This window comes from Arachis ipaensis, chromosome B5 (assembly GCF_059453495.1).
Source record: "Arachis ipaensis isolate K30076 ecotype BB chromosome B5, ASM5945349v1, whole genome shotgun sequence".
Classification (NCBI taxonomy): Eukaryota; Viridiplantae; Streptophyta; class Magnoliopsida; order Fabales; family Fabaceae; genus Arachis; species Arachis ipaensis.
The window spans coordinates 54,121,508-54,130,410 of record NC_142440.1 but is presented as its reverse complement, the minus strand read 5'-3'; the positions used below and the strand labels follow the sequence as shown (position 1 = coordinate 54,130,410).

The window sequence follows — 8,903 nt, the reverse complement described above, 5'->3', positions numbered from 1 at the left end:
TGCCATTATTACCTTGAATGCACTCAAGAAAAACTTGAAGCGCCATTTGGTTATTACGGCAATTTTTGAAAAACCGCCACAATTACCTGTTTAAAACGGCAATTTTTAAGTTGGGTTAAAACGGCGCCTAAACTGCCATTTTAAACATATTAAAATGGCGGTTGTTGGATTGTTTAAAATGGCAGTTTAAACCACCGTTATTACCTATACATGATGCATGGTAGTTACGAACCGTCACAATTTCAAAAACTGGCCGTAATTTTCGTTAAAACCGCCATAATAGTCATAAAAAATTTAAAACCTTATTATTTTAAAACTGCCATAATATTCATTTTAATATATTAGATTTTTTCATCGACTAACTATTTTTACTTTTTATTACAAAATTGCATAAGTTTTACATAGAAACATAATCAAATTTACAAAATTACATAACATTAGGGTCAAAAATTCAAAACCTAAACTCAATCATAACATATCCTCTTCATACATAGTATCCTCTTCATACATAACAGTCAAATATCATAATGTTTTACATATGTAGCCTTCACTTTATTAACTATCATGAAAATAGATTGTCGCGCTTCATGATTTGTGGAACCATTGTTTCTCTCTTTTGAAGATTGACTTTTTAACTCTTTTTGGGATGTAAATTCACTTCTTCAACCCATTTCAATCCCTTAAAAAAAGCAGCGATCCTGATAACTTCGCTGGTATCCTCCAAATAGTACTTTGCCATGCTTGGTTTCTGGCCAACCGTGCATGCAAACACTTGTGATATTGTTGGAAGTGCTAGATTTGAAACTAAACGAGCAATGCTTTCGAACACGTCTTCATCTGATCAATCGTCCCCAATGCACAACAGAAAATCTGGTGATTTACCCTCACTCCTCATGTTTGAGATTAGATTCTCCACAACTATACCCTTACTCACACCTGCATCTTAGATTATAAAATAGTATAACCATTATTTAACAAATAACCCCATCATGCATTAGAACACAATTCAAATACCAAAATGCAATAAACCTTTATTTTTGTCTACTTGAGGTTTCACTTCAACTATGTGTTGTCCCAATTTAACAACAACAGGCTTATTGGCCAGCACATTCTCAAGGTGATCAAGAAGCTCTTTGGATTCGCATGATCCAAAATAAGGATCGGCTTCTTGATGGCGCCAAACAATTGCACTCTCCTTGTGTTTAATGAAAGAACAATACGTTGCCTGTGTAATGCGCCATCACAGGATCTGCCATCTTCCAGTCAAAATCAATTGTTAACCCAACAATTGAATACATACTACATATATCCCCACTCATCTTTTTATCATATATGAATCCATGGTGACTAATATTTTATGTGCATTTAGTCTTTCTGTATAACAATTCAGGATATTAGTGGTATTAATTCATTATTTGTCCTTAATAATTGATATCTAAAAAAATGTGATTCAATTATAGTTATTAATTCAAAAGATATTGGTATCCTATAAAAGAACTCAAATTCTAAATGTTTTGTATATGCTAATGGCCCTAATTGTTAACGGATAGATCAGACCTCCTTGTTGATGGTGAGTTTATGTCAAACATTATGTCTTTAGATGTGTCACCCGATGATCTATTATCATATACATCAGATTGCCCTAATTTATGTTTAGAAAAGAAAAAAAAGTACATTAGAGAAAAAGAATGGAACCAACAGTAATTAATGTTGGAGTTATTATTATTAATTTTTTTGCTTAATTTTTATCTTCCAACAAGAATAGACAAAAAAAAATGTAAATTAATTAAAAACTATGCACTAACCTGAAGAAGCCCCTGCTCTATCTGTAGTTTTCACCGTCCGGTACATCTGCATTAAAATTTATGCATCATGCAACAACATTGTTAGACACAATAATAATACTACTATATCTATTAACTAAATTAAGCATATTATTATCCATAAGTAATAATAATAAGTAAGGAAGCTTAATTAATTATTTGTTGATGAGAACAAGATCAAGAAATGGGACACACACACTAATAATAAAAATAAGTTGAAAGTTGTAAGTATTAAATTGAGATGCAGTATGTACTTTCATTATTAACCGGATAATAATGATAAAATATTTTATAGAAAAGAAAAACAATCTTCTTGTATTCAAGAAACAAATTAATGTATCTTCTTTGTACTCCCATCATGACTCTTATAATGAGGTTGATCACGACTATGATGAGGATCCTTGTTGCTTGCCACTGCCACTCCTCCTTCTTCTTCCCCTTGATGACCAGCAGCCTCACAAAATTCAAATTAAACAAGAAATATACTATATTATACTATTATTAAACCAACAGCCTCACAAGAAATTAAATATATATAGATAGGTTTGATGAGAATTCGTTATTAATTAGAAGTAGTTCTCTTTTCACCTCTTTGGCTCCATCTTGTTTGTGTGTATCTATCTTTCTCTTAACTTTCTCATGGTTCAAGAACTTACTCTGCAAAACACTCAGGCTCCCAATCACTATATACTCCACTAACAATATTAATAATAAATCAAATGTAGCTAGTTAGTTAGATAGATAAAGAGTTGAAAAAGAAGAAGATGAAAGACAGATCATACGAAGAGAAGATCTCTATAGAATATAATGCTCCGGAAGGGAGGAGCACAGCGGAAGTGAGCACCTTAGTCTCTATAGCTTACTAACAGAGGGTATTGGTAGCTAGTTCTAACATTTTGCATGTTTTTTTTTATGCATAACGTCCGTCACAACTGCATCAAAATATAAGCAATTATTTAGGACTGTTAAACACTCTTCCTCCCTATCCTGTACCACTTTAACCATAAGGGATAAGACTAACCACTAATTCACTTAATGGTTAATACTTGCCCTATTTACGCATGTGTTATAAAAAGTTAGCCATTCAGCAACAATTATGAAATTGATAACTAATGCTCAGTAAAAAGAAGTTGCTAGATACTTTTAGGAGGTTCAAAATGAAGTTGATACATTCAGTTATTGATGAATAAACTTAGGGATGAAAAGTCTGGAAATTACTTTACATGATAAATTTGAATAAATATTTCTTTCATTAATGCAGGTCAGAGACTGTGCGAAGGGAAAGGCAGCCTCTATAAAATTTACTCAGATTTCTTCTAATGGTGCTCAGAGTATTGTTTTATGTGAACCAATCACTGGTCGTACTCATCAGGTAGGAAACTATCAGGTTAATATGTGATCTAACTTGGATTAAAACGAACCCCCTGAGAATTCACATGCATGTTGGATTTTATTTTTTTGCTTCCCTTTTTCACTTTATGCTTAACAGAAGATTTGTTTAAGAAGGAAGAACATACTCTTGAACTCAGTACAAACATGCATCTTAAAATTCTTTTTCAGCCACAATAGTAATTCTAGTTGCTCTACAAACATAATCTCAAGAATTATATGTTTCCAAAGAAAGCAATAATAAATAAGAACTGATATATTGGCTGAGTGGTAGTCTATTGTTAATCGGCATATTCCTACGGAACCAAAGAAGGGCAATGATATCAGTTAGTTTCAAAATGTCTTTTTTCCGCAGCCTCTCCCATCGTTTTGCACACAGGCCTTGTTCTTCTCACACAAAATCTAGTGTTCTTTCTGAGAAAGTTACTCGTCCTGAGGAACTCTCTCCAAAACACAACATCTTCGAAGAAGAAGTTTGCTTCGAAGATATTAATCAGGCTATAGACAACTGGGAAATACCTAATATTCCTCAGGATGAACTATATGTTCCTGAAGAAACCAAGCGTGCCGGCAGATCTGATTATATCATCAAAACTGCCGAAAATAATATTCCTCTTGGACCTAAATCCAGTGAGGAATTCTACCTTTTAAACAAACAATCCATCCAATAACATATCCGCAAATACAAATATCTTCATATAGGATGTGTTCAGGTTGCAATTAAACCACTCATTAGAGAGGGTTTAAATGCTTCCATTCTTATGTGTCAAAGAGACGTTAGGCATAATAAATTTCACGATTCCCTCATAGGAACTATGGAAACAAGTTTAGGACACGGTCCAGTCTATTTCAATTGCTTTCCCAACAAAATTATGAGTTTATTAGATCCAAACATCTTAGACTCACTCTTTCTCAACATCCGAATTCATGGCCTTGACATGAAGGAAGGATCCATTCCTGCAGCCTTAATCTATAGGATTCAGTATAAGGTCATGAACACCTGTGACTCCAGAGTCTTTTTAAAAACAACCAACCCTGAAACAATTCTTTTTGTCATGGACATGACCAAAGCAAACGTCACTATACCCTACCTAATTAAATGGGATGAAATTGATCTCCCTGAATTATGGGCTATAGAAAGTGCCATACCAACTCTACCTAGACAAGCCCCCCAACTACAAGAAATTAAACAAGATAAGACTGGAAAAGTAGAAATCTTCTTTGATAGAAGAAATTCTTTTTCCTCAAGGTCTGAAGCAATATCTACTTACAGATCTGACTTCGCCTCAGCAAGGAGGTCTTTCTCTACAAAATCTCATTCCTCTCTTCCTAATCCACAAATTAGGATGGCCAACCCGGAAATCAACCTTAAAGGGTTACAAACAAACTCTAGTATTCGTAGACCTGTTTACCAAAAAGAAGAGGATGTAGATGAACAGTCTATTTAATCCCCAACATATTCCTCCATGAATGATGATGTCAATGTTAACTAAAGATTTTATCATAGATAGGGAAGCCTTGCGAAGGAACGTCAATTTTGAAGAATGGAAACTTCAAAAGAGATGGTACTTGTAAACCTTTAAGGCCGATCAAATTGTATCTTTTCAGGAGAAATATTATCACTTCCTCAATCAAGCCAAGATGCACATTCCTTTCTTTGAATGGTTCCATACTTATAGCATAAAAAACAATATAGACTACCCTTTTAAAACAGAAAATAGTACATCTAATTCTGCTAATGTTATTTCCACCTGGAAAATCCAGGAGGGGGAATTAGTTAAGTCAGAATTTCCCCTAATAGGAAAGTTTATCCTTACAAATAACCTGGATACGAAACAAACTCCTGTCATGGCCTCACCCTTCAAAACAAAAAATTTAGAGGAACAGGCCAACTACACCAACAAATATCTCCAAACCTTAGGCCAGAAGCTCAGCTCCCCTAGTAATAGTACCCAGGATCATCCAAAAGCTCTAGAAAAACCTCTGTTTAAACCTTTTAAGATCAACCAAAAGACTAGACAAAATAGACCAACTTCTCAGCCAAATGACTATCCCTAACACTCCGCAAACTACTGAATCATCCACAAGAGTCAATATGCAATCTGCCAAAACGTCTATTAATGTTCTCTGCAAAGAGTCACAAGACTCAGAAAATGAATCAGATTCACCTAGAATCAACCCTATCAAGACCACCTCCATTACAAAATGGAAAGGTCTTACTAAACCCCGTCAGCACTATCATCTTCAAAATACTGCTCCTGACCTAGCTTTGGAAGTCAAAGAACTAGGCTTCAATAGTTTCAATTCGAATAGCGTCTATGGAACATAAATGGAAAAACTGAGTACAACATCATGCATATGTTACAACATATGACAATGGTTGTACGACCTATCAAACTGCCCATGAAAGTTCTGAGGAAGCAATAGCAAATGTTATTGTATCAGAATTTTCAAGACAGCTTAAAGGTTGGTGGGATAATTATCTCACAGATGACGAAAAAGATGCCATCCTGTCTACAGTTAAAACCAATGATAATGGAGAACATATTCTTAATGAGAATGGGGAAGCCATCCCTGATGCTGTTAGTACCTTGATTTTTACTATAGAAAACCATTTCATAGGCGACCCATCTTTGTGGAAAGATCGGTCTACTGAACTTCTGTCCAACCTCAAATGCAAATCTCTGTCTGATTTCAAGTGGTATAAAGATACATTCCTAACCAGAGTCTTTACTAGAGAAGATAGGCAACTGTCATTCTGGAAAAAAAAGTTCTTGGCCGGACTCCCAAAATCCCAGGGAGATAAAGTTAGGGATAAAATTAGAAGATTAACTCCGGATGGAATCATTCCATACAATTCTCTAAGTTATGGCCAATTAATTTCTTATGTTCAAAAAGTGGCTTTAAAAATTTGTCAGGATGACAAAATTCAAAGGCAACTAACCCGAGAAAAGGCCCAAAACAAAAAAGATCTAGGTTCCTTCTGTGAACAATTTGTTCTACCTTCCTGTAGTAAAAAGAGAACAAAATAGTCTTACTCAAAAAACCGTTGGCCCGATTAAAACCCACGGCAATGGAAACCCAGAAGGCATTACAGGTCTCTTCCTAGACAAAGAATAGACAAAGACAATGAAACTCACAAAACCCAAATTATCTGCTTCAACTGCAAAAATCGGGCCATATTAGTAAGTATTGTAGGCTCAAAAAGAGAATCAACAACCTCAACCTTGACCCTCATATTAAGGAACAAATTAATAACCTCCTCCTTGAAAGCTCTGAGGAAGAATCAGAACATGAATTCTCGGAGGACTTAAATGTCATCCAGCATGATGATAACATATCCTCATCGTCCGATAAATATTTTGAGCTCAATGTCATCACACAAAAACAAGATCTTCTTTTCGATGCCATAAACGCTATCTCTGACCCTGAACAGAGAAAGTACTACCTTCAGAAGCTCAAACAAATCTTAGAAACCAAAAATAAATAAAAAACTGAAGCCCTAGTCATAAAAAATAAGTACGATGTCAAACCTATTTTCAAAAAACTTGAAAAACAAGTTTCTAAACCTGTTACTATTCAAGACCTTCAGAATGAGATTAATCTTCTAAAGAAAGAGATTCATCTTATCAAACAACAACAACAACAATACCAGAATTGCTTGTCTTATATTTTGGACGAAGATTATGATAACACTGAGGAAGAACTTCAGAATGATTAAAATCTTCAAAACCAAATTTTCCAAAATAAAGAGGAGGACCGAATTCTCCAACTCTCGAAGGATGATTCAGAAGATGAGATAGCAGAAAATCTGTGGTTAGTTAGTCAATTAACCGTCATGAAATTCTATATCAATATCCGAATTGTCATCCAAGACATTGTCTTAGATACCGTAGCCTTGTTCGTTACAGGTGCAGACAAAAACTGTATTTTTGAAGGCTTAATCCCAACAAAATATTTTGAAAAAATCAGAGAGCGTCTAAGTACTGCTACCCCGTGAATGTTTACAAATTAAGTACACACTTCCTGAGGCTGTCATCAAAAATGGTCTTTTACGGATAAAGACACCCTTCCCCCTGGTCCAAGATTTAAGAAATCAGGTCATTTTAGGAATTTCGTTCATTAGAGCTATTTTTCCTCTAATGATGTCATACGACGGTACCACTACCTATATAGGAGGAACTCCAACGACCTTCTAATTTGTTTCATCTCCTGCCCATAAAACCCTTGACCTACTCCAATTCAAAGCTAATCAAATTAACTTCTTAAAGGAGGAAGTCTCCTTCAAAACCATTGAAACCCAGTTTCAAAAACCTCAAATCCGACAAAGGATAAAAACCCTTCTTCAACAAATACAAGAAACAATATGTTCAGAATTGCCTCACGCTTTCTGGAATAGAAAACAACATATTGTTGATTTTCCTTATGAAAAAGACTTCAAAGAGAGTCAGATTCCAACAAAGGCCAGACCCATAGAAATGAATGAAAAACTTCTTCAATATTGTCAAAAGGAAATTACAGACCTTTTACACAAAAAGCTTATCCGGCTCAGTAAAAGCCCATGGTCTTGCTTGGTTTTTTATGTCAACAAACAAGCTGAGTTGGAAAGAGGCACCCCTAGATTGGTTGTTAATTATAAGCCTCCAAACCGAGCTCTCCGGTGGATTAGGTATCCTATCCCTAACAAAAAGGATTTGTTAAATAGACTAAACTCAGCAAGCATTTTTTCAAAATTTGATATGAAGTCTGGATATTGGCAAATCCAGATCAGCGAGGCTAATAGATACAAAACGGCATTCACAGTACCTTTCGGTCAGTACGAATGGAATGTGATGCCTTTTGGTCTAAAAAATACCCCATCAGAATTCCAAAAAATCATGAAAGACATTTTTAATCCCTATTCCGGCTTTGCCATCGTCCATATTAACGATGTACTATTTTTTTCCCAATCCTTGCATGATCATTTTAAACACATAAAGACTTTTATGCACACCATTAAGCATAATGGTCTAGCTGTGTCCAAATCGAAAATTAGTTTATTCCAAACTAAAATCCGTTTCCTTGGTCACATGATCCACCAAGGAACTGTTACACCCATTGACAGGGCTATTCAATTTGCGGATAAATTCCCTGATCACATTTTAGAAAGAAATCAACTCCAAAGGTTCCTTGGCTGCATAACCTATGTAGCAGATTTTATTCCAAATATAAGCACCCTTATCAAACCTCTCCATGAGCATCTGGGGAAAAAAACCCCTCCTTGGACAGATACCCATACTAAGATCATCAAAAAACTCAAACTCAGTATCAAGGAACTCCCTTGTCTTTACCTTCCTGTTCCACAGGCTTTCAAAATTGTTGAAACGGATGCGTCAGATCTGGGTTATGGTGGCATCCTAAAGCAAAAAATTAATAATAAAGAATGTATCATTGCATTTACATCCAAGCATTGGAATACCTCTCAACAAAATTATTCAACTATAGAAAAGAGGTTTTGGCAATCGTTTTGTGTATTTCAAAATTTCAATATGATTTATTAAAAATTTTTAGTCAGGGTAGATTGTAAATCTGCCAAAGACATTTTACAAAAAGATGTAACAAATCTTACATCTAAACATATTTTTGTCTACTGGTAAGCAATTTTAAGTATTTTTTATTTTGAAATTGAATAAATTCAAGGAATCTCAAACT

General features: G+C 34.8%; 1 pseudogene; it reads right to left on the bottom strand.

Moving 5' to 3' along the window:
• Positions 1 to 631: 631 nt before the first annotated feature.
• LOC148564217 (putative alpha,alpha-trehalose-phosphate synthase [UDP-forming] 9 pseudogene) lies at positions 632 to 1,268 on the bottom strand (annotated as a pseudogene).
• Between the last annotated feature and the right edge of the window lie 7,635 nt (positions 1,269 to 8,903).